General features: G+C 47.9%; 1 protein-coding gene across 11 annotated transcripts in view; it reads left to right on the forward strand.

The window, feature by feature from the left end:
* pou3f3b (POU class 3 homeobox 3b) overlaps positions 1-26,881 on the forward strand; it is a 205,290-nt gene that overhangs the window by 21,084 nt on the left and 157,325 nt on the right. For 9 of the 11 annotated variants that reach the window (XR_011240552.1, XR_011240559.1, XR_011240551.1 and 6 more), the window contains exons 3-4: positions 13,300-13,365; positions 16,783-16,910. The gene's annotated coding sequence lies outside the window, so the exon portion shown is untranslated. The remainder of the gene's footprint in view (positions 1-13,299; positions 13,366-16,782; positions 16,911-26,881) is intronic. The other 2 variants (XR_011240553.1, XR_011240550.1) reach the window with 1 other exon arrangement.

A 26,881-nucleotide genomic window follows, 5' to 3' on the forward strand; every position in this document is an offset into this window, starting at 1 on the left:
AAAGGGAGACGAGAAGAAAGACCTGCTCTCCTAAAGTAGGTGGAGGTGGAGGGCGCATTTGATACAGGGCCCTACTTGAATGTGATTGAATGCTTTGTTGCGGAGGGCCCTCTGCTAATCTTTACCTGCACAAAAATTCACAGCGCTAGAAAATGCGCTCTGAAGGGCCCGCGAGTTGAGAGGCTTTGGCCTGGGTGGGCGAGACGGTTGGAAAAGAGAGGGTTCATGTCCTGCCCCTGCGCGCTCTCTCCTCCTTTTTTTCGCCTGTTGGACTTTCTTCTCGGGAAAGAAAAGGAACTCTTTTCCCTCTAACGGACGGTCCGTTGGGTGGGGTGGAGGTCGTGGTTGAGAGAGGGGAAGGGGTGAAGCCGGGGAACGAACATCAACAGACGACAGCAAAGAGATTCAGACGCTTTATTCGCGGCCTGTGTGCTGCGATGTTTGAAGTACGGGACGCGAACGGATTTTATTGTGAGATTTCAGATTAAAACTCCTCCTGGACGAGCAAACACAGAACAACGACGTGCTTCTGTCGGCAAACTGTTGTTTTTCCTGCGAGAACTGAACAAACACGGATCTGCAAACACACATTAATCAGTCAAACTGACATTTTCATCCTTTAAATGCACAATAAATTAATTTTCTTCTGCCGTTAGGGGTCGTCTGAATCCAAACAATAACAAAAGATGGAGTTTGTTGTGAAGCAGCGTGGAATCATGGGAGTTATGGCTCAGGAGGTTTGTTTTTTAAATTCCGTGGAAACTCGGAATAAAGCAGCTCCACGTTAAAAAGAGTTTCTGTGACACAGGACGCACGTTTGTTCAGCTTGTTGTCAGGACACAGGAAATAAAAACTGATGAAGCTGTAGTACATTTTCATAGGTTTAACTTTAAATGTAAGAAGTTCTGATGGATTCAAATCGATGGTAAGACGGATAGAAAATGAAAAAGCTCCCGGAAAAGTCGACATTTCTGTTGTTTAGCAAAGATCAGCCCCATCGTGGACCATTAGAAAAACAAAATCTCACTTTCTGAAGTCAAAACCCACAAGAGACAAAATAAATCAAGCCTACAAACACTCTGTCGATTTAGAAAAACCAAGGGAATTAGTGAGTCTACTTTTCTTAACAGTTTACGTGTGGAGTAAAAAAAATAAAAAATAAAAAAGACAACCTGTGATGAAGCATCAATATTTCACATAATCAATTTCTTCTGAAGGTGATTGAGGCTCTGAAATTCATTTTGAGATTTTCGTCCGTCGATAGATTTTAAAATATTTAAGCACAGTCTGCTTCTCTTTGTTCGTTGCATCCGTGAGGGACGCAGGCTGAATGAGACGCTGCGGTTTTAAAGGGCGTTTAGATTTCACACCAACAGGATGCAGACTCGGAACCTGCATTCTCTCAAATCACCAGCAGATGGCGACTCCCCTTGTTATTTCTGTCGATGTGGATATATATATATATATATTTACAAGTTGTGTGTTTCCAGGTGTGATAAACTCTATACTTAGAAATATCCCCGTGTGGCAGGTTGGGAGTGTTGCTGTAGTCGCTGACCTCAGGTTCTGACTCCATCCTAAAGCAACAGTCCGTCCTCCCACATGAACAGAGTGTGGGATTGTGTCCTCAGAGCTCGTTAAAGGTGAACCTGACAGATGACTCCTACCTTCTCCGCCGAACAAAGTCACGTCAGCGGCGGATCGTGTTTCCACGTGCGGGTCCAAAGCATTGGCAGGTGTGAGGGGAGCACAGGCGCTCCAGTGGAGGAAGTTGAAATTTAAATATTCAGCCAGAGGGAGGAGTAAAGGCCATTTTCGCTGACCCCAAATGTCTGCAGGTCCAGTGGCGGCCGTCTCTTCTGACGAGGCCAGATGTTCTCACACGCACCGATCTGGAGGAGGTGGCTGAGCTCGGGAACGCCGTTTGTTTTTCTACCATTCATCACCCTGATGTCAGAAGTCGTTATTTAGCAGTTGTTTTCATAAACGAATGGCAGCGAAAACCCCGAAAATGAATAGCCGCACATGATTGGATGTGATCTCCTCTTCCCGTTGTGTGTGTGTGTGTGGCCAGACTCTCAGAGTTTGTTTTTATTCGACGACGTTTTCTGATTCCGACTGGGATCTCTGAACCTCGGCGAGGTCTCTCTCCGTGAGTCAGACGGTGACAAAGATTTATTTTCTCACATGGCCGAGCTGCCAGTTTACCAACAGCCAAGCTGTTTCAACACTAGACGTTGTGTGGGTGTCTGCCCCTTCTGCAAAATATGAGCTGGCACTCGACAAACACGGAGGTTCCTTCGGGATAATTCGGTCCTCGGGGACGGACTTATGAGCCATTAGCCAACTTCCCTCTGCTGTTCCAACAGGCCATGATTGTAAGAAAAGCTAACACTTTAAAAACTTAATTTTCCCTCCTTGTTTGGTCGACCTGATTAGCAGGCTGCTAATTCTCCTCCCCGGTGCAATTAATCACATTGACACCTGTACCCCCGGCTTCGTCGGTCCTCATCCTCACGTCTCGTCAGCGCTGCGCTGTCGCCACATCGGAAAGTGTCACCGCGACGTTGAGCCGTCGATTTTTTTGAAAATCTGTTTTTTTCAGCGTTGTAGATTTTCTGGAATCAAACGTCGGATCTTGTTCCTGTTTGAGTGATAAAGAATTGAAAAGGAGGCACTCCATCCAGACTGCATTATGCATTTCTGCTGTCAACTGGAAACCTTTATGAGAGCGTGTAAGTGTGCTCCAGGCAATCTTGCTGTATGAATATACCCATTAAATCTCATTAGAATGAGAATTTCAGAAATTGCATTTGATGGAGTGTTACCTTTTTTTTTTTTTGCTTCTTCACAGTTGTTGCAATAACAAGTCCTGAAAACTGTACTTTACTGTGGGAGCGATCTCTTTTTATTCATGTTACCGGACTTTAAATCAGGTGAAACAGAATTTAAAAAAAACATTCGATTATCTCAGCGCTTTAAAAATAACACGTGTGGACCCGAGCAAGATATTATTTATTTATATATTCTATTAATCTGTTTGGATGTTTGGTGTCTTTATTTTACTGCGACGTGAGACGTGAACTTCATGCACCCATAACCGGTGTTCTCGATTATCGGCAGATTCTTCTCCAATTTAAGATGTGAATCAAAAGAAATCCTCAAATTCTAAAGGTTATACATAAGATTTTAGTCCAACCTCTAAGATATCTCATCTCATATCTACGCCTCAAGTGGAATTCAATGCCGTTCTCTCTCTCTCTCTCTCTCTCTCTCTCTCATGCAAGAACTTGTCTGTTACTCTTTAGTCTCTGAACCTGTCACTCGGAATCTGCTGCGCGTGACATTGATGTTTGTGAGCGTGCACGTGCGACCCCCCCCCCTCACCGCCGTGGATTGAATGAATTCCGTGGGAGGATCCAGATTCTTTGTATTGGCAGTTTAAACTACAGTGTGCACGGCCCTCCGTGTTCTTACGGTCTCATTTTTCTGCGTCACTCAATTAGCTGAAACAGTCACAGTTCATTCTTTTTAAGAAAAGTGATAAAGCTGCTTCTCACCGACGAGCGGTTGCCGAGTTTTATATCCATCTCACTGAATCCTGCATGAACCACCTTTCAAGTGAAGTATCTTTAAAAATCAATCGTCCAAAAATGAATGGTGTGGGCAATTACTTTATTGTCGTAGCTATCATCATCGCTGTAATGACTGCCTCCTTTAGAGTAGGTAATGTTGAGGGTAATAACACAGCACAATAGAGGACTTTTCTTTCTCTCTGCCGTCTAAAGACTTGAAAGGATATTAAATGGTCAAGGTGAGAAAGAGCAGGATTAACTGAGTTTCACTGAACTACACAAATCATGCAGACGCCTCGGAAATCAGCGTGAACTTTCGCTCCTGAAAGATTACGATCCTAGAATTTCTCCTGTGAGAAATGTCACCTCTCACATTCGTGCTTGCAGCCTCTGTGGTTTCCACAATGCTAATCTAGTCACTGTGGGAACAACTAGTTCAGTGGTATCACAACTTTGGTAAAAGTTTGGTGAGAACTTGTCTGAAACTTTGAACCTCTGAGTCCAAAAGATGATTTTACAGACTTGTTTTTTTTTTTTGCGGCCTTTGAAATTCTCACACCCGCTTTTTTAAATTCTTAGTGAATAGCGTCGCCCTTCGGTGCTCGAAAATGGCGAGCCGGCTGTTGTTTGAGAGGTCAGGGGCCAATCTGGGCATCAAAATGTCCTGGAAGCCGAATGTGACAGTGCACCTGCCTTGCATTTCAATCCTCGCACCCCAAACCTCGCACCAGGCCTCGCCATCAAAGAGCCCGGCCCGCTCTGACTCACATGCAGCAACAGCCAGGACATCTGTGGAGTTCTGGCAGCCTGCACGTGTGTACGTGTACGCTTGTGCATGTGTGTCTCTGCATCCAGTCAGTGTGTGAGACCTCGCGCCGCAGCCAACGCCGACTCCTACTCGGACCGCGTTTGGCCGGCATGCCAGCGGGAGCCGTGTGTTACAAGTGGCGGCCATGTCGGAAGCAGAGGCCTGTTGCTGCATCCTGGGACTTTTACAGGACCCCGCTGAAAAAAGTCCACAAACTTACAGTATGCACACACACACACACACACACACACTGACTCACTCATAATCTTTTCTGTCTTTGTCGCACTAAATTCAGGCACACATGTAAATACTTTACACACAGGCGCCCTCCGCTGCATGAATATTCATTTGCAACTGTGATGAGCTGTGACATGCTTTCCTGGCAGGGCCCTGGGACCACATGGCCGGGGTGTTAGAGGAAGAGAAAGGCCGTGTCGGAGCGTGTTACTCAGGCCTGCCTCATTCAATTGGATCCAACCATGATGGTCGGATTTCTCAATCTCAGATGGATTCCAGACGTTCCCTCAAAGCCACTCCTCCCCTTCCTTCGCTCTTTGATTTCAAAAGAAGGACTTTGGGGCTGGTCGAGGCTGCAGGCTGAGGGTACATCTCTGTGTGTGTGTGTGTGTGTGTGTGTGTGTGGACATGTGTGAGAAAATGGAAACCATGTTGAGGAAAAGGTGCACCTTGCTCCGCATCTCTCGGAATACGATTCTGGATGAAATGTGAGCCGAGGTAGCTCGCTTTAACGAGGTGTCGCCTTTTGTGCGGTGTCGGCACGAGGAAGCTGGCATGGCCGATCATTGCGGAACAATGCCGCCTTTCCACGGCTGCCCATTGTGCACAGATCTGTGCATTGTTCGGTCCTCCCTCGCCCCCTTCACCGCGCACACCCGGCCAGCTGGCACGGAGATGGCAGCGCCGTTGACAAGGTCCACAATACCCCCTCCAGTCCACACTACAATAGAGGGACATGAACACAGGCACCTCTATGGCACACAAGAGGCTGAGGAGGGAAACCGGGGCCTCACAGGCAGGTGGTGCTGCCAACGTCTCTGCGACGTGTCGGTAGCTTTCACCGCTGACAAGGGGCTGGCAGAGAGGTTTCTTCTTTTAAAATCCACATTGTTCATGGGGGACTCTAGAGGATGAGTGTTTGTGTGCTGTTTTTCTCTCTCAGAGAAATGGGGAAGCTTAGTCTCCTCTCATTCTCAGTGCTCACACATGCAGCAGAAAGAGCTACACACACACACACACACACACACACACACACACACACAGACACATCCTCGAAATCTAACTTCCTCCCCTGTCTGTCTCTTTGCCTCAGCTTATTGAGTTATTGCACCAACTTTAGACTTTTGTCGAGGCTTATCAATAAGAGCGAGGTGGCAGATTCACGTGTTATAGCAAACTGAAGGGGAAGTGCAAAGAAACGCTGAGGTCTTTCAAGTCTGAGTGACAGCTGGATGCCAGCGTGCCGCTCCCCGCGTCACGACAATCGGTGTTGTGGTGGTTTCGGCGGGTGTCGTATTTGTCTGGGCGCTGCTGGCGGAGCGTGAGCTGCTGGTTTGTCATTTCATGAGGAGCTTCAGTGTCTCTGAGAAGCTCTGACTCGGTTACACGGGATTGAAGAGTGTGTGAGGCAGCGTCGAGGTGCCTCAAGGTCATCTCAAAGATATTTTCTGGAAACAGAAATTTGTTGAATATCAATAATTGCAGCCGTTAACTGATGAAGTCTTAAACAGGAGAGCGTTTTTTAAACTCCTGAATTTCTTTTCGTTGCAGCATAAAGATCCCAAGTGTGAAGAACAACTGTTTGACTGGTTGTTTTGTTTGTTCTTTCTTTATTTCCTTAATGCCAGGCTGCAATTTGGAACCTCTTCACCCGTGGACACACAAAGTCAAATGTTAATGTGGGTGCTTGCATAAAATCTGAGTTTTCGTGTCGGACGGCGGCTGAGGGTGAATTTCATTACTGTCAGGGAGGGAAACAAGGGCCAGTGGCAGCACCAAGATGGTTTTGATGTCGAGATGTTCCACCGCCTCGGGTTTTCAAGTTCTGCCATGTGGCCCCGGTGACATCAGGGGTTGCCAATGTGGAGGCGAGGCCTTGTGGGGAGTAACGACATAGGGCAGCCATCTTTTTTTATCGAAGCCAGGGCCACGGCTCCGCAGACTGATTGTGGTTCGTCAGTCGGAAACTTTTATTACTAAGATACACATTTGGATTAAACAAAGAGGATAAAGGGGGAGTCGGTGGATTCCGAGCATCTCACTTGTGCCCAGTACCTGCCCAGAAACGTCCTCCTGGTCTGGTCCACTTTCAAGTTCTACTTCAAGTTTCATTTATTCTCTAATCAGTCCATCCCTGCGGACCCCCGCCCACCAGACGTCTCACCCTCCTCCTTCCATCCCCTTTTCCCCTCCAGCCCCTCCTGCCCTACCCCAAAGGTTCTCCCCTCCTTGCTGCTGTCAGTTCAGCACTTTTAAGGGAATTGGTTGCTCTTTGAAATGCATATTCCACAAGGCCCGACACTGGCATGTGTACACTGCTGAGTAATTGTGGAGGCCAAATGTTTAATTACACATGGCAGGCCAAGCAGCGGGAGGCCACACCGCAGCGGGGCTCAAAAACAACGGCCTAGCTTCCCGTCTCTCGGTCGGACGCGCCAATAACAACCGGCCCCCCCCTCTCCAAAAAGAAAAGAAGCATACTGAGAGTACAGACGGCAGGGCGAGAGAAGGTGAAGAGGAGGGAGGGAGGGGAAATTTGTTTTCATGTTTATGTGTAAGAGCAGATTTAACTCTTAAATTCCCCCTGCAGTTTGTATTGGATCAGTAAAGATATTCGTCAGGACTGGATTTATCCGGCTGCGGTTGCGTGCCAAGACCAAAGCATCAGTTCACTGAGCAGTGCGTACCTACAGTACAAGGTGTGCAAACACTTAGGCTGAATATGTTCTTCTGCTGGATGTGCTTAAGCTTTGCATTAGCCCTATGGTGGTCTTTGGTCTTCTCAGCAGGCCTGGGGTTTGTCCTGGTTCTGCTAATGGATCCAGACTGGTCATGGGGAGCCGGGTGTAGGAGGTGGCGATGGGGGGGGGGGGGCGTGGAAACAGGGGCCCGATGCCTGTGACCCCGGGGGCGGCGGGGTCGGCGGGAGGAAGTGCAGAGCAGCAGGGGAAGTGGGAGCACCTGTGCAGGTCAGTGGCAGCCCGTCAAGCTTAACTAATTTTGAAATTGACCTCCGACCTCCGTTCCCACGGTGCACCGGGGCACAGGCTGAGAAAAGGTCTGGTCTGCTCCTGCAGCTTGACTCCTGCTTCTAATTACCACCTAGAACAAAGTTGTTATCTGATTAAGCCTCCTTATAAAACCATATCATTGATTGTATCCTTTGCTCGGTGTCGGCACAAATTAGCCCATTAACACACAACAGGGATGTGGCGAGCGATTTAATAAAATGAAGCTAAAGCCGATAATGGCTGCAGTTCCTTGAGTGGTTGACCTACTGTGAGGGATTAGCGGGGCCTTCTCTCAGCCCCACCGACACTGACACCGACACACACAGTGTGAGTATCTACACTGGAAGTTCAGCTTTGAAGCAACGTCTGAATCTTATTTCATCCGTACGTTATATATATATATCCCATTTCTCTGGCGTCTCTGCCATATGGTTACAGTTGATGGATTTACAGCTTGTTGATTGGCTAATCTTCCGTGTCAACATCGATGACGTGGTGAATCAGTCTAATCTGTTGGCAAGTGCCGGTACAACCGTCTCCCACATACAGCACACATATGTCCGTGCACACCTGTGAGCAAACACGTATGTGTGTGTGTGTGTGTGTGTGTGTGTGTGGATATTGGAGCGTGTTTCTGTCAGCTGGTGTGGTCCGTGCCGATGTGCCTGCAAGCTGTAACATGTTCAAACAATCACGTGGCGATTAAACCCGCAGCGGCCCCTCAATCTTTCAGCCGTCCGTCCAGATGAGCACTGCCAGATGTGTGGAGATGTTTCATAGAGGAGGACAAAAAAAAAACATGTACTCGTACTGTACTTGTACTTAAATGTCGTTCAAATGTCGTACAGCAATAAATACATGACGTGGGAACGAGGAACCCAACAGAACCGATAACCAGGATTAGGCAGTAAAACATCTCTCATGCATTTACTTGAAATATAAAACGAAATCTTTTCTGCATTATTAATTCTGTAAAATAAAAAAATATCAGAAACCTGGTGCAGCGTCACTGCACTTATCACCTGTCAATCAAACAGCGTGGGTGGCTCTGGGACGTCGTCATTGTTTAAACGTCTCGTTCGCCCGCGTCCAGTTGTTAAACATCTTGTTTTCATGTGAACTCGTCAGAGACTCGAGGACGACGAGGATTTCAAGATGCTTTTTTTTTTTTTTTTTAAAGGTGGGCCGAGGCGTGTAAGCATCTGACGGGGGGGCACCTGAAGGATGGCAACCAACAGACAGCAACATCCGGCAGCCGCTCTATTTTTCATCCTAATTGTCAGAGCCCTTTGTCAGGGCGGCTGCGCAGCTTGGCATTTTTGACTTCCTGCCAACTCTCTCTCTCTCTCTCTCTCTCTCTCTCTCTCTTTCCCCGTATCTAGCTTCCTCACTCGCTTTAACCCGCACTAATGGAATTCTTCCTTGTTTGTCGTTGCCATGGTGAAGGGATCATTGCCAGGGCACGTTGTTGTCTCTTGCCGTGCGAGTTGGGATGGAAACGCGTAATCGGCGCGGATGGGTGAATGTAATGTGTAATTTGTGACTTGTAATCGAGTACATCTCACTGTGGTATCTCTACTCCTACCGCGAGATAGTATAATCTATTTAAAACAAATTTTAAAAAGTAAATTTAAACAAACTTGATTCTCTCAGGTGCATGAAAATAATCCGTATTTAATTTGAAATGTTAACCATTGAACTGAACGCTTCAAATCGATAATCTGGAAGTTTGTTATTCGAATGTCCTTTATCGCCAAGCAGGCGAGCAGTGGGCAAATTATTGTGACGAGTCGTAAAAGCCCAAAATCATTACTTCTGCGTTTCTGCCAACAAGCAGGACGCTGCCAGAACCTGGACGTCTGCAAACTCACTTCCTGCACAAGGTGATTAATACAGGGCCACATTTCTCTTTCGGGGTCGAGCAAACTATTTGTTTTTGTGGTAAATGAGAAAGAATAATTTGCCAGCGAGTTGACATTTCAGAGATATGAGGTTTTTACCCTTCAGTGACGCACACAAACAGACGCTCACACGCACCTCCTCTATTTCCCACAACCGTAACCCCTGAATCCCAGCATTCTCCCTCCATTGTTCCTCCGCTGCCAGTCATTACCATCATAAAGGGCTGCGAGGATATGCATGGTTTCATTCACAAAATCATCTCCCAGCGCATGGCGATGAAATCTAGGGAGGAGCGGGCAGAGGGGAAAAAACTGCCCCAGGAGCGAGGACTAAATGAAAACAGCAGTCTCAACCCAAAGCGTGTTCGCTCAAGCAGGAACTCCCGGAACAAAGGGGCTGTTGTGTGTTTTCAGCAGCCGTGGTGTTGTACAGGGGCCTTGACCTCAGCCGAGCTTGACCCTAACCTGTAAGAGAAGCGGTTGTTTGTTTGGAAATGACACATTACACCTCGTGTAATGGACGACAAAGCTGCTGTCAGTCACAGCAGCAGGACTCTCGACCGGGGACGCTGAGAAAACTAGATGCATTTAGTTCAACCTCCGCCGACCTGCGATCGGTGAGAAGTGCTTTGAAATTAAATATTTGTGCCACAGTCGTCTGACGTCGTGTGGATTCACACAACATGTTTTTACGATTGTTGTTCGTGAGGGAAATGTACATTATCTTTAAAAAACAGGTGAAAGCTCGCTGAGTGAGCTGAAGTGTAAATACCTTGCTGGTGTTTTTAGGTGTCGTCCTGAGCGAGGCTCCCCCACCGCCCTGAAAGACTCTGAACATGAGGCGGCACTCAGTGCATGCTGGGCTCTCAGGCCTGCTGGGAGGCAGCAAAGTCCCACAATGCTTTACTCAAGAGAGAGAGAGAGAGGTTTGACCTTTCACCTCAAGAGTAGAATAACACCGCTGAAGATAGAATAACCGGACGACGAATGTTTTAAACTCAATAAGAAGAGAAATTCCGTATATTGTGATCAGCGTCCCGCACCGTGAAAGAGCTCCCACATCATGACGTTCACGTGAACTGACTCCCGCAAGCTCTCAGACAAATGCAATTTCACTTTATCGGGCAGAACATACTTTAGCAATCATCTCATTTTCCACTTGGTCTCCCTCTCACGTTCCCAATCTATATTATTCTCACATGCCAATATGGTGATCATGCAGCTCGTCCACCGGAGGGGAGGCACATTTGCATTCAGGTTCCTCGTGGTGAATGTGGAGACGATCAGGTGCAGGAGAAAGAACAAATACAGTAATGTTGCGTGCACACGAAGAATTTCTTTAGTTTACGAAATATGCAAAAAAATACACAGCAAAGTATTTAACAGATAGATAACGGGAATAACAACACTCTCAAGTTTGTACACTTCACTTCTGTGGCTCAGATTAGAAATTTAAAAAAGTTCAGATACCATAAAGCAGCTGATTTATCAAATGAAAAGTTTTTGTCAATGATTCCCGAGAGGTTTGATGTTTTACTGTTTTATTATAAAAAGTATAATTAAAAGAAAAACACGAATATAGTGAATTATGTAATATACAAACCTAAATGCACAATGTAGGATTCTAATAGTAAATCATATAGTTTTTAATCTATTGCAGTTGCAAACACAAAAAGTTGAAACTTAGAAAAATCAAATGTTTAGAAGTTGCTCATTACATTAAGAGTTTCCTGTGATCTGTGGCGGCACAATGTTCGGATGTAAAGGAGTTTATTGTGAGTTAAGGTAAAATAAACGAGTATATTCTGATCACACCAGCTCGCGCGCTGACCGACTGCGTTCACAGTCGTCCTCAGAACATTCTCACTCTTAATAGTTAATGGAGAGTTGAGGATGATTGACTGGCAGCAGCTTCTTTTCACCATCACACCGGCTGATGGCTTCGATATGCATGCTTGTTTAAATATTTCACTTGTCACATGCAGTATGCAGGGAAAGAGCCCTCGGATGGTGAGTTTGATAATTGGAGGGGACAGTTTCCTCTCCCTTCTTCACTCCCTAGCTTCTTCTCCTCCCCCCCCACCACCCCTCTGGTTTTGCACACCTTGCAGACCTGCGTTTACCGCTGACTTCTGAATGCCTTTGTTAAACAGCCATTTACACCCGCGTCCCGTGAATACATTTCCTCGGGGGTGAATTCCATAATTTTTCATGTGCCAACGTGATGGATCGTCCCGATTTTAGATCCCAACTTTGACAAGCAGCCGAGGAGGGACCGCACCACCGCGGAGTGGCCTTTGTTTTGCATTGCGGCCCATTTACCGATAGACAATAAATCTTCCCCATGCAAATTTTTATCTCCCTTAAGTGCATGATGCTTCCTGAAGGTTAACATGGGTTGTGACGGAATTTAGCATTTTAGCCACAGAACGGCGTCCGGGCTCGGTGCTCACGAGGAAATAAGCCATGCAGATAAACTGGCAATACAGTTGGGGATTAGTGACGATGAGTGATTTTATGTTGGTTGTTACAATTTGATGGCTCTTCCGCTGTAAATGCTTGAAATAAAACCCATTAAAGTTTTTAGTGTACACTGTCTCTGCACTCTCCCATACTTTTACAAAACCATCTAAAATTGCCCCTTCAGGATTCCTATGAGCCATTATGCATTGTGTGTGTCTGTGTGTGTGTGTGTGTGTGCGTGTGCGTGGAGCTATGTGTGACTGAAATGAACCCACCAGCTTGAGTACCTGCAACCGGCGAGCCTGCGCACAGAAGGAGGCACAACAAAAGCGGGCGGGCCATTCTCCCTCTGATAAACAGGCATAATTCAAATGTCAGCATTTGAATGTCATCCTCAAAGAGGCCTCTCCATCAGCGCTCGAGTCATTACAGACGATAGGGGGAGAGAAAGAGGAGGGGGACATTGTTTCATCTGTTTGAGCTTTCTATCCCTCTAATTATTAAAGCGCCTTTATCCCCCCCCCCCCCCTTTTCTGAAAATGCACAGAGGGAGAAAGAGATTAGAAGTATTGTTGCCTTTTGACAATTCCACCCCCCCCCCCCTCCTCTTCGCTCCATACAGGTTGAGTTTTAATTTGCGGCCGTTGAAGAAACAGAGCCCAGATGGCGAGGCGCGCAACTCGTCCTCCCTCCGTCTATCTTCCCTCTCTACCTTTCCTGCCTCGCTCAGAACCGGCACCGGATAAAAAAGATATGCAGATGAGGCCGAGGCTGCGGCGGCGGCGGCGAGCTCTGGATCGGCGCCAGAGAGATCGTCTCGCACAAAAGCGGGGAACAAATTGATGTGTCCTGCAAACTGTGCCACAGTAGCAGCGGGTTACTCGGCGGCCCTGCCAAATCCGCCGCTCCGCCGTGCCAGGCGGTGTGCCCCCGGTGGCAAAGTGAGGACATCAGCTGCTGAGCGATTGCCAGAGGCCTGTGACACAATATGTAGCATCGGTGTCAACGATGTCATTAGACACAGAAAAATGCTGCCAGCAAACTCATTAGCCTGAGTGGAAGTGACCCAACTCTTCATATAGACACAATACGAGCAACACACGCACTTCTGGAGGATGTTTTTGAGCTTTAATAGTTTTCAAGTGCTGGGATTCCTCCCATTCTCAGGGGTAACAGGTCAGACTGATAAGATGAGTCCTGGTTATGGTCGTCCACATGTTGTTTTGAAGTGGCACGGCTTCCATTAGGTGTAGAAAAGTTATGCGCGGCCTGTGAATGAATCATTTATTGACTTTTCTTTGCAGTGACGAACGCGACAGAAGAAGTTAGAAGTCGACGAGCGGTTTGAAAAAAGACGATTCCGGCTGAACGTGAGTGACAAACTTTCCTTTATTTTACCAACCCTTCGTCTGCCTGAGCGCACACAAACACGCCACAGGGTTTCCCACCTGACGTAGCAGGGGTTTGTATCCAAACACATCCTTTATTCTCCCGACTCCATCGAGAGCTGATGCTCTGTGTAAGATATTCATCCACAGAGGAAGCTGGAGACCGCGCAGGCCTGTAGAGACACCAGCAGGAGCCTGGTGGGATCCCTGCGCCTCTTCCTCCATCTCTGATGCGTAATGAGTCTCCCTGCTTTTGTACAATCAGCACAAATCAATATACATGCAACGAACATGCCTTATCCCCCTGTGATGAATGGCCGGGGTGGGGAGGGAGCGAGAGAATGTAAAGGGGCGAAGGGATGGAGGAGGGGAGGAGAGATAATCATATCTCCACCCTGAGTCAATAAGCCTACACCTCATTACCAATACATAAGGGAGGGATGTGGGGGGGGGAGGGAGACACTCACACTGTCATTACCTTAAATTAGCAGCAGAACATGATTATCCACAACTTAACGCAGCCGCTGTTCATATATGAAAACCTGCCTGGTGTCATGTGAGGACGAGCATTCACACGAAAACACTGAAAACACAAGTCGCAGTGAATTTATGATGCGGCAGAAATCAGAGAAACGTTCACTACTTTCACAGAAGCACAACTTTTAGGTTTGTTTCATCGGTGTGAAAGGTCAAAGATGCAGAATGTTCCCTCCCACATTTTCTGACTCAGCTCTAAAAATGGCTCATTTTTTGCCGACGAGAGGAAAACGGCGCCGGTTTAATTGCAGTGATTCACAAGAAGATTCACTGGCCTGAGCTGAACCCTCGTCCCCCAACTATCTGACGAAGACAGAAAAACCACTCGGCCCAGACGCGAAGGGGAAAGTGTTTGTTTTTAGAATCAGAGATCATGTGTCAGTTAAAGAGTGTGGGCGGGAGCCAGCTCGTTTTCTTTCTATCCTTTAATTTAAGGTTGGTTGTGGCTCTTTTTCGTGTATATATATATATTGTGAGAATCTTCAAACGCTTCATATCTGTAATTTTTTTTTTTAACAACCTCAGCTAAAATGTTATTTAAGTCAATAAACCATAATAAATGAAAAAGGTGCGTTAGAAACTACAAGAATACAAGAAAGCGGGACACGTGATGAACTCACACATTATACAGTTCGGGTCAAGTGGAGGTTCATTAGTCCGGCTCTTTCCTCCGTCACTTCCCTTGAACCACAGATCCTCCGAGATCAGGGTTCTAACTTTCACAACTTCCAGGGGCCATCTCTCCTGAGGATTTACCGGGGCCACCGAGCCCCTCCGAAAGGGCCACTGATCCTGAGGGTCCCCAGAGTTCGCCTCCTTCAGCCAGATTGACAGATACTAATAGCGCGGACGCCTCTCTTCCGCGGAGACGGCCTATTAGGGCGGAGAGCCGAGGGGAGACCAGGAAAGTAGCCAACTAGCGGCTGACTTATTAGCGAGATTGGCTAGTCTGTGCACTGCTGTGGGGTGCAGCGCCGAAATGCAAATGTCACAGCGTCCTCTTCCTCCGCTCACTCCTCCCAGTCCTCCATCCATCGTCTACTCCTATCTTCCGTCCCGCCCTTTGCTCCCTCCTCCTCCCTCCCTTCATCACCTCCGACGCTCCTCTGCCTCGCTTATACCCTCATCACTTCTTCCTCTGCCTCGCTCTTCTCCTCCCTCCGTCTGAAGGGCAGCTTCCCTTCCTAATTGATCTGTGGAGATTTCGGCTAACCTTCTTCCTCTCGCAAAGAGAGATGAGAGAGCAGAGATTAGAGGCGGTAAAAGGGGAGGAGACAAGAAAGATGGATGGGTCCTCTTTATGCCACCACTGATATAGTGAGCCGACGACACATTATGTAAACAACGTAGAAAAAACTGCTTTTTAATAAGTGTCCACTGTATTCTTGGCTTTTTTATTTGTTTCCCCAGATTTGGCTGCAGTGTGAATAACGTCTCCTTGTTATTTCGAGAGAAGACGATGATTTAAACCCAAGCGCAGCTCAGTTAATAAACAAAAGCGGGAAGGGGAGTGAGAAAAGACATGAAAGATGCCAAGGACGTCTCCGAGCGGCTCTGGCATTTGCCCCCTTTAGAAACCAGTGAGGTGATAAGCAGAACCATTATCCGGGCGATCGATGAAGGGGGGACCGTGATTAATGTCACCCCGAGCTTGCATATCCCAGGTCGAGGCCACAGGGACTACGAGTGTCCCCTCTCAATACACTGCTCTCAGTGGCTCATAACAAGCTTTATGGACAAGCCAATTACTGTACTGTTGCTTCATGGGAGATGATTAACATCGAGCTTCCTCTTAGATCACTTATCATATTCATGTTTCCTGATTCTCGGTATTTCTGTAATTTTTTTTCAGGATTGGCGCCGAAAGACTTTACTTATCGTACTTCAAGTAAATTTTTGGAATAAGTTCAATAACTGATGATAGAGTTAATTTAACAAGGAAACCTGTTGGACTGGATTAAAGCCCAAAACATGAACCGGAGAGAGAGAGAGAGAGAAGGGGTGTTGAAGTGGTGGAGGTGAAGATACAAGTCCAGGAAACACAACTTTCGCTCGAGTGGGAAACTGACTGAGCGTCGCGGCTTCAACAGTTGAAGTTGAAGAGTGAAGCTGAACTGTAGCTCAGTTCAAAACCACTTCATCGCTCGCTGCACGGAACCCGGCAGCATTAGTGAACACGCGTGGCCGCAGAGGGCGCTGTTGCTCGGTCACATCTACATGCTGTCGCTTCGGAGTTTGTAAACCAGAGAAGCTCGTGGAAAAGATGTGGATTCAATCTGCAATATGGAAAAAGCACATTTTCAGTTCCCTCGTCGTGAGGTGATGATGAATATGGTGTGTTACTGACGTGCACTTGCTGCTTGTAACTGTGTAAATTCACCTTGAATCCATCCATCAGTCAGTCAGTCCATCCATCAGCTTCCCCTCCGACTCAGCTCTTTTCAGTGTCGCTCGGCTCTCACCTCTCTCTCTCTCTCTCCTCTCCCCTCCACGCAGCTATTATTTACAGGATTAGAGTGGCAGAGATCTTAGCACGAACACTCCTTTACTGAGAGTGGAGAAAAAAGACAGGCAAATTACCAGCTAATGGACCACCGGGCACTAATATCTAAATCCCCAATCTGTCTGTAATTGCTGCAAAATGCTCCGGCTTGTGCTTTATGGGAGACTTCTAAGCGACTCTCTCTTTCTTCCCCCCTCTCTAGTTCCTTTCCTTGCTTTATTAAAGCAACAAGGAACAGGGGAAGACGAAGAAAGAAAAAAAAAAAAAAACGAGTAGTGCTCTCATTTTCTCTTTCCACTTTCCCCGGTGGAATCCCCAAGACATCATTAATGTCTCTCCTCTCTTTCATATCTCAACAGAAAGAGAGTGAAGTGACCGTCCCGCAGCTGCCTGCCTGCCTGCCTCTGCCATCTTCCCCTCCGCCGAGGAGCGAGTGATTAATTTCCTCGCGAGGCGGGATACAGAGCGGTGGAGCTCCGTTTGAAAGGTGCTTTATTTGCATTAGCATTCATAATTACTTAATGACGAATCAGATATGGTTCATTGAGACTAACTGCAGAAACAAGCTGTCGGAATCATGTATTTCAATTAGAATACCACTAAAACATGCTCCTCCGTGACCGTCCAATATAAGGAGGACTTTATTTATTTAACTGGGGAATTATTACTGAGGGACGGCGAGGCCTCGTTTCATCCTCCGTCTTCTCACCACATCACCATGTTCTAATTAAAGGAGGAGTGTGGAGCGCTGAAGTCCGATGTAATGTAGAAATAATTAGAGATGAAGGAGGTGGGTTATAAGGCACATTGTAAGAAGCGAGGGAAACACCTCCCATCACAGGATCCCGTCCACGTGTTCACGCTGTTTAATAAAATCACGTGTGCTTGTGTATCGCTCTCGTGGTGCGGAGGTTGATTTGTTTTTGTTGCAGCACGAGTTTACATGAGAATTCTGTCTGACATCAAGCGGATGATTCAGATAAACTTCGTCTTGGTTGCAGGGACATTACAAACACGTATGATATTTCCAATTAGCGGTTCAAATCTCCATTTAGATTCATGTAATTATACATATTGTCATAAAGACAATTAAGTTCTAATGTCTCATTTAGCCCCGCTGGCTGAGGAAACACGGATTGGTCGCTAGGAATTTTCTGGGAGTTTGACGTTTGGACTCAAAACGAGGACTTGGTTTTAAGTCGCATGACAACTACCAGGTACCATGTACATGTTGTAGCACGTGCAACATATGTTTTTCCTGAACGTGATTTTAACTGGACTCCACAAAACTTTCAGTACTTCCAAAAAGAACAAGGAAAAAGTCCTTCACAACAAAGTTACTTCTCTTTCTCCTATCACAGTGTGCAAAAAGTGCCTCCTTAGCAATATCCCTTTTAATCAAGCCAAGCCACAATAGGAGACAGCAGGAAGCGTGTGTAAATAATGCATTAATAACCATCCCATCCACACTCCCGGAGGCAGCGCCGGTACGTAGGGAGTTTAAATATCTCTAAGGGATACCTTCATCTGAAAAGTGCTCAGCTCACTGCTCAGAGCCGCTGCTGGAAAGAAAAAGGGAGGGGAGGAAAAAAAAAAAAAAAGTCAAACTAATTGTGAGGAGTTCAGTGGCAGTTCAGCAGCAGAGTGCACTTTCCAAGGCCTCGGCACAGAGCGACAGAGGACGGTGGACGGACGTCACCCTCGTCGGCGGCGATTTTAAAGGGTCGCGTGACCTCTGATGATGAGCTGTTAACAACTAGTCCCACTTGATGGTGACATTAAACAGGACACCCGTTGTTTTAACGCTTCTCCTTGTTCATCGCAGCTGATTTCACACGCACCAGACTTCGTCGACGAAACCTTGTTGGCTTCTTCGTGACCCCGAGGACCGATTTTAAAGAGTAGCAGGGGTGAGGTCAGAGGTCACCTGACATATCGAGATGTCACACACTCCTGTTCCTGTCCGGTGATGTGTCTGTTAAGTTTGGTTTAAGTTGAAGCTCGAGTTAAACCATTAAAGCATTCTGTAAAATAAAGGTTTTCATGTCCGCAGTCGTAAACCCACACATGGAAATGTCTGCGAGAGAGACTCACATCTGCTGGTTTTTATCAGTCAATCAAAAAATCAATGAGGCTCCAGTTGTCAGGAGCCATAATATTTAATGGAGGTAAAAACTGCTCTGATTTATTTAATTTAAAATGAGGAATAAAATGAGATGCGATTGGTGAAATCGTAGATAATATGATGATGAGTGGATGTTAAACTCATCTATAGAGTGTAAACAATACATGTGCGCCCACTGTTTTGTTTCCACTAATTGATATTTCTCTGAATACTATATGCCGCCACGTGCCGTGCATACCAAACACATTGTTCGGCGCTGAACCAAAGTGCGCTGGCCTTGCCTTTGCTCCCGGAGCCTTGATGAGAAACCCCAATCGATGTGTTGAAACCTCAACCAGCTACTTCTGGTCCAATACTGTTTATGTCTGCTGCGCTCGATAGCCCCTGACCTTGGACATGGACGCGGCTCCCGCCTCCTCATCGCCGCTGTCATTGTGCAAAAAAAACCTCATAACTGCCTGGTTTTCACGTTCTCACCTCAATCTGAAAGAGAACGCGTTTTCAGACGTCTCGGGTTCGCGGCGCTCTCTCGCTGCCAGCGGGGCGAGGCGGAGGGACGCGCTGTCATCGCGCTAAAAGCTGAGGAGTTGCTGAAAAGTTCAGATTTTAGAAGTAGGAGGTTTTTACCCTACAGCGTGATATAGTATCCTGCTGTGGACGCCTGGTGTGTGAATGAGAACATCTGGTGCGGGCGGGAGAGCGTGCGTGTTTATGAACAGATGCGTGTCCGTGTACACAATGACACAAACCCACTCGGCCCCTGCCAGATCTTTAGTCTATGAAACCCACCGTACAAGTCCCTTCATTTGTCCCATTCAACACGGGGTGCAGCGGGCGCCTCGGCTCGCCACCAACAGAGACCCTCTGCCAGTGTTAAGCCCTTTTAATGACTGGATTTCCTCCCGATTGCCAAGTTCCCGTGTAATTGCTTGATGGTCAGCCCGGTGCTGTGCCAGAGCCGGGGGAGCGCTTGGCAGCGGGTTTGGTGTTGGCTCGGGCGGGGGGTGAGCAGAAATAGCTGCAGCGGAAGCTTTCGGAGTCGCCGTTCGGACAATCACAGCCCAGGGTTTTCACAGCGAGGGGGACGGGAATGAAGCGGGGCCTTGTAGTCGCAGAAGAGAGGGAATAATGGAGAGACTGTTTCTGTTTGTCCGACCCAATGAGGATTGTGTTACCCCCAAAAGCATCACTTTACGCACACAAATCTAACACCGTGTTCCTCTTGCCTTCTCCCTCTCGCTCCGCTAAAATCATTATCGCTGTTTTCTTCTAATCAGCTGGCTTTTGTCTCCTCTGCACTCGTTTTTTCTGAAAATAGAAAACGCGGGTTAGCATAATGGAAGAGAAGGAATCTGCTTCACCTAGCGTGGCTGCAGGTTGTCAGTCTCCTTTGAGCGTGTCAACCAGGAATGGGACTAGCTGCCCTTTACGTTCATACCGGTGACCTTAAACCCACCTCACTTACGCGCCCTTTGTCTTAGCACACAAAGATATCCAGGAGACTAGTTTGAAAAAAAACAAAGATGTATGGTAATGCCCTGTCCGGCTGCACTGGCGCTGCCGCCGTGGCAAACAAAACACTCTCTAAAAGACCCATAGAGCGAGAGAGGTAAGGAGATACATCAATCAATTAACAATTACCCCTGCTGCTAATCAGCTGTCCCCGGCCTGCGCCAGCCGGCCCTTTTGTAATCCCGTTGGCAGCATCAATTAAATTCTTAAGGTTAGTCTATTGAATTTTTCAGATAGTGGAAGACGGAGGCGGGGGGGAGTTCCAGGGGAAGGACAAACTGTAGCCCAAACCTTCACCCTCCGTCTTCTCTCATTCATCCCGCCCCCTCCTCTCCTGTACTGTACGTGGCTTCGGTGTCCGAACTTAAAAAAAAACAAAAAAAAAAACAGCCGGGACAAAGCAGGGCCAGCGCTAACAGAGGGAGACGCTGAGATGTAAACGGACAGGAAAGGCTACCTGTACGTGACGGAGCGAGGCAGCACAGGCCGGTAATACAATAAAGCATAATACAACGAGACAGAGCGGAGCAGGGCAGCAGAACAGGGGAGGTGAATTCTCAAGTGTATAAGCACCGTGGGCTGAAATACGAGTGAACAGGGTGACGGATCTTGTGAGCTGAAGGGTAAGAGGGTGTGATTTTATGGAGTGAGACCATGACGCTGTGTGTGTGTGTGTGTGTGTGTGTGTGTTCCTGTCGGAGCGAGGGCAGTTTCTGGCAAACAAGGAGATTTTTTTGGGGAGTTTTTCGCATTTTCTTCTCTATATTTTTCTAGTAAAGTCAGAATATCTCAGTTATAGTGATACGCACATTAACACGAGTTGGGTCTGTCCCTTTAGAAAGTCGGCAGGGTTAAGAAATAACGACCTGTAGTTTCTAACACGCACCTCAATACGCTCCTGGAAAGTCTTTAGCGTCTGAAGCGTCCTGATCTAAACCTGTGTTCTCTGAAGTAACCAGCAGATGGTGACTCCGCTGGTTGTTTCTATAGACGTCAGTGAGAAAATGACTCGACTTAATAACCTGCCGCTGATACCGTGCGATTGGTCCGGCTCTCAGTCAGGCTCCACCCCGTGTTCCTCCAAATATGGTACCTTCTGGTTTAATTAAACCAAGATGGCGACGGAGGAGTGTACACATTAGAGACAGCTATAGGAATCTTTATACACGATGACCAAGCTCGTCCTGGCCTTTACGGATAACCGTGTGTTGTGATAGTTCCGCACGACAAAAAACATACACGCAAACATGCAAAGACACAAAGGAGGAGGAGAATCTCAGATTTGTCCTTAATGACCTGTAAGAATCATTAAGTTAAACAACATTTGCTGACCGTACTCATCACCCATCACCTGATCAATACATTATTTAATCTCCACCCCGGTAACACAAAGCGCTCTGGAAGAAACCAACTCACTCTTCTTTTATTGCTCTCCGTTTATTGCTCGCTTGCTCAAAATGCTATTTGTAATTTAAACCAGGATGCATGTGAACCTGATAGGAGCGGCGTCCGAGCCCGCTGGAGGAGTGCTGACGCCGCTCGTATTTCCTGGAGTGAAACTTTAACTGGCTGACCCTCGCTGGCCTCCGGCGCCTCGCTGAACCTCTGCTGCGTACGATTGATCCGGACTTATCGAGTGAGCTGTGACGATATCATTTAAACATCAAGTTTAAACATCGCAAAGCATTTACTTTGACGACGCTGAAGGAAAAACAAAGAGACGACGGGTCAGGGTGTGTGAAGCGAGGAGCAGAGGGAGCTCGGTGTGGAGGTATTCACACACCCTGACTGTACCAGAGCCACTGTGATGAAAGACTTCACCCAAACAAAAGCAGAGGCTGTGTGTTCCTTCTGCAGCATCTCCCCATCACGCGTCTGGCTGCGCGTCAGAGCGTGAACGGGCAGATTTTCCGGTAGCACAAGCCTGAGATGGGCTCCTGCGTCTCAGTGAGCTCGTTTTGCCCGGCCTCCCGTCGAGTCCTCCTACTGCCGCTGCACAGAGACGAGACTCCGCAGCCCCAGGACACAGTCACCACGGGGGGAAAAGAGGGGATATAAAGGGAGGGAGAGGGGGGGGGGGGGGGGGGGGAGAAACAGAGGGAGGGAAGGAAGAGGGATGGAGGGCGGGTGAAGAAAGAGGCAGTGGAAGAAGATGCATGAAAGGTAGGGGCAGATAATGAGAGGTGGAGAAGATGAAGGGACAGAGATGAGAAAGAAGGGAGCGAGGGGAGGGGAGGCAGAGAGAGGTAAACAGAAAGCAGCAAAGGAGAAGTCGACAAACAGAGAGAGACGGAGGGTGGCGGGGGGGGAGAAGGAGAAGGAGAGAATGATTGCTCGCGGCTCATTTCTCCACACATGAGCCCATCTGTACAGCGCCCAGGGTGGGACGGCACCACTGCACTGTCTGAAATGACTGAGCGAGCCAAAGACACCCCAGCGCCACAGGAAGCCAAATGCAATCCCATGAATCCCGGGCTCGCCTATTATTCTGCAGAAAGCCTTTTTAAAGTGCCATTTTTTCTCGCTCACGGTGCCTTGTTGATTTACTTTCTTCTCCATCATGACTTAAGTTGACCATAATGTGTTTGAAAGGGGCGCGGGGTTGAACGTCGTGTTCGAGACGTTTGGCCTCGCACGCTCGTATACTCACGTGTGTGTATATATATATATTTATTAATTCATATATATAAATATATGTAGAGCAGACCAGCAGCACCACAGGGGTAAAGAAGGAAGAATTGACTGGCAGAGAGCAAGAGATGGTGTTTGCACTGAGCATCTTGTGGTATTGTAATATTTACTGTTAGCACCTCGGGCTACATGATACGCTCCACTGTCACCATCAAACAAGCAGCTCTCTGAAGGAGGGAGCACATCTGTTGTCACCCCTCCATCCTCCCTCCCTCCCTCCCTCCCTCCCTCCCTCCCTCCCCCTTTTTCCTATCTCTGGAGTGAGGGAAAAAAAAAATCAGAGTGAGACGAGAGCAAAGAGAAACCCTGCAGTTACAAAATACACAACTTTTTGACTCACACACATAAATACACCCACACACACCACACCCTTCCCCTCCTCTTTGACCACGGCTCAGGATGCAGCCGATTCAAATTGATCATCCCTCTGACCAATAATTCATTGTGATGGAGCAGACGTGGTGTGTGCATGGCGAGCGCCGGCCGCGCAATGGCCCCTGCATACTAAACAGCCCCGCCGGCCAATCGCGCGGCAGCGATCGCGGTCAGCTGACCCGCTGTTTATCCTCTGATAAATGGCAGGTCAAGCCGGGTGGCGTTCACCGCCACATCCCTCAGCGCCATGTCACCCGCACTCCCGACCGCTCATCAAACCCCCTCGCTCCCTTTTTTTTCCTCAAACCCCTCTCGGTTCCCCTCCACCCCTTAAAACCCCCTCTGCAATCACAGCCCACACCTCCGCCGCCGCCGCCGCCACCACAACCCCCCCTCGGCATTTGCCCCACATGCATCCATTATTCTCCACGCTCGCTGCACCGTCAGCACAGTCATGATTGCTGAATGCTCCTTCCACTGCCAGCCTCCACTTTGAACACAATTAACTTTGTAATTGCGTTTGTTTTAGGAGTATGGGAGTGATTATCAAAGCCACCTATGATCCTCCAAGCATACACGCTTGCTGCCTCGCCTGTCTGTCGGTGACCGCTAGTGCAGGCGAGACCACCGGGGTGGGGGGATGGGGGTGAAACAGATAGTGCCGGGAGCACTTCAAATCAAAAAGCCAAAAAACTCTAGGGTTAATTCATCGTCAGGTGATGGCAGGAGAGATTTCCTGATCTCCGTCATTCAATGTCGGGATAATGTCAGTTATTCATTTCCACCTCTCTCGTTAACGTCGATGCACAGGACGTCTTCCCTGACTTCCTGTCTTCAACAGTGCGTCCATCTACCTCGCTCTCTTTCTTTCAAGGTGCGGTCACAAACCGCTGTGAACATCCTTTTACGCTGGAGTACTGTAACCGTTCATTGTGAGTCCAAACGTCAGCTTGTGTGATGTTCCCGCTTTGTTACACACATACACAAAATACTCTATTCTGGCTGCATTTTGTGGATCCTCCTTACGACATTGACTTTGAATAAAAGAGCAGTATTGCAGCCCTTTTTTAATTGAAATGCAAACTACATCAACGGCCAGGCCGCGGAATTGGCAATACTCTCCTGGCGGCGTGATAAAGGCTTTTTTGCTGTTTCTGTGGCTATCGACTTGGTCATGTGTGTAATTGCCTAAAGCGTTTCTGAAGCCTCCGATGCACCAATGTAAATATTAAAGAGAGCGCTCAGCTTAATAAAATGCTGTTCAAACAATATGGGGCCCAAGTTATCTCTGCCGGCCCGTTTTTTCAGCAGTGCCCGGGAGTGGAGGAGTTGTGCACGGGGGAGACGGGGGAGACGGGGGAGACAGGGGTCAGTATCAAGATGAGACCTACTCCTTTCTGAGCAACGGCGAAAAAACGAGGGGGAGCAGGAGGCGACAGGAGATTAAATGAATCTGCTAAAAAGAGTGAATAGGGCTAGAGTAGGAAAAAGGAAGTGAAAATAGGAGATGTTAGAAGTGTACTGAGGAGGAGGAGGAGGAGGAGGAAGGAGCGACAGAGGAGCAGCGAGGGCAGTGATGGATCAGACACATTCTCTAATGGTATTGATTCTGTCCAAGGCCACGGTGGAGATGAAGGCCTCCCTGCTGTCACCTTGACCTTGGGCCAATCCCTGACCTCCGACCCCCCTCTGGCCTCTCTCCTCCTGACCCCCCTCGTCACCTCCCCTGCTGCCGCCTCGCCACCTTCCTAAATGAGAATTGACTTTGCGGCTCCGTGCTGAGTGGAAACGCGGGTTAAAGTGTGTCAATAACGTTTCACAAGAACAATTTCTCTGGCCGCTCCTGCGCGCGGCGTAACATTTTGACATTTGCTCGCCGTGTGGATACCGCGCCGCGTCCTGCGAGGCAGTGGAGGGGAGTTGCGAGGCCACTAACTGCCTTTAGCTATTGATCCGTCGGTTAAATTGCACACGGAGCTGGCGGAGAGGGAGCATTGAGAGCCAGCCGCCAGGGTGATGCACACTCGGCTCACGATAGCCACCATCTAATGGTAATTGCTTTCGATCTTTCCACACAGACATACGATTTACAGCGGCTCCTCTCATGAATGGGTGACAACAAATATTTAGTGAGCGTGTGTGTGTGTGTGTGTGTTAGAAAAAATGGATCATAGTTTGTTCTCACGCTCAGGCAGTTGAGGAACTGTACCAGAAAGCAGAAGAAGAAGAGTTCACCCACACCAGGAGGAAGGAGGAGAAGAACAATGGTTGTAGAAAACATGATTGTTGATCATCTCTAAAAAAGGGACACTTGGCTTTCTCCACACCCTGCACTCCATCACCGTGTCGCCGCTGAATGGTGTTTAGGGAGCGGAGGGAGGGGGTGGGCGATGCGTCTCCTCGCGGCCCCAGGTGATTTCACTGAATGGATTACAGCGGGAAACGGCTGTCCTTCTTTCAAACTGCCAGGTGGCGTCCATTTTTCTCCCGGCCTCATTGTTGGGCTCTGTGTACAGGACAGATTTAGACGGCCCAATAAAGTCCCATCTTTAGACGAGACAGCTTGATGCAGCACCTTCTGATCTCAATGGGGATACAGTAGATCAACCGCCTCGCCGTTAACTCAGGATGCGCCGAGACAAAAGGTGGAGCCTGAAATGATGTTCTGCGTTCGTGTGCGCTTGGAAATCGTCCATGAGCCGTTAAAAAACTGACCCGCTGGACTTTTTCCAAACTAATCAATCTTCCGCCCATTCACTCGTCCCCTGAACTTTTTTTTTTTCTCTCTCCCTCCGCTCATCTCGTTCTCTTGTTAGAAACAGCGTTTTTTTTACATTAGCTGGTGTTTGCATCAGTCCTTCCCCCCAGAGCAGGGAGCTGTTTGTATCCCTCGTAGGCTGATACCTGCCAATGCTAATCCTGTTTACACGAGCGCTAAAACACAACTTAGTGGGTCATCCATCCCAAACATCCCTCCACCTGTCGATAGGCTCAACGCCGCAACCAAATTTATGTCAGAGTCGTCACACGGGATTACGGGAACCGTTTGTACCACTTATCCTGCAGCAAGCTGCTGATAACAAACTCACCGCTGCTGCAGAAACCTCACGTTCCAGAGTTCACAAGTAAAACACATTTATTTAGATTTTATATGTGCGAGGACGAAGCTGGAACACGTCAGCGTGGCTCCTGGACCTGTGGTTTCTTTAATGCAGGGTTCTAACAGGAACAAGTTACGTTCCGACAGCTGCGGTTCTGTCGTCGGTTCTGTCTCTTAAGTGTTTGCTTCACCCGCTGCTGATGTTAAAATGGATTCCTGGAAGTTTTCCAGTGCTGTTTTGTTCTCGCCTTTGTTTCCATGTGAGTATTGTGTATGATGGAGGGACCGCTGGGACTGTTTGTCACACTGATCCTCTTATGCCGCCTCTATCCCTTTGTTTAAAGCAACAATTAAAACTGTTAAGCCACCGACTGTTGTATTTTTCCCTCTGAGAGCAATTTTTATCACTTCAAAGAGTTTAAGAGCCTTGATATAAAAAAATACCGTATTTTGAACAGCAGCGAACAAATAATGTCATTTTATATTAGGAGCAGGGGAGGAGGAGAGCTGGAGGAGGAGGAGGAGAGCTGGAGGAGGAGGAGGAGGAGAGCTGGAGGTAGGAAGGTGCAAATGAAATGTGTGTTTTTGCTCTTCACACACAGTCCACAAAGAAAGTGGACGCTTTCGTTTCCAAGTTTCAGTTAAACTTAGTCGT

Source organism: Paralichthys olivaceus, chromosome 24, assembly GCF_024713975.1.
Source record: "Paralichthys olivaceus isolate ysfri-2021 chromosome 24, ASM2471397v2, whole genome shotgun sequence".
Classification (NCBI taxonomy): Eukaryota; Metazoa; Chordata; class Actinopteri; order Pleuronectiformes; family Paralichthyidae; genus Paralichthys; species Paralichthys olivaceus.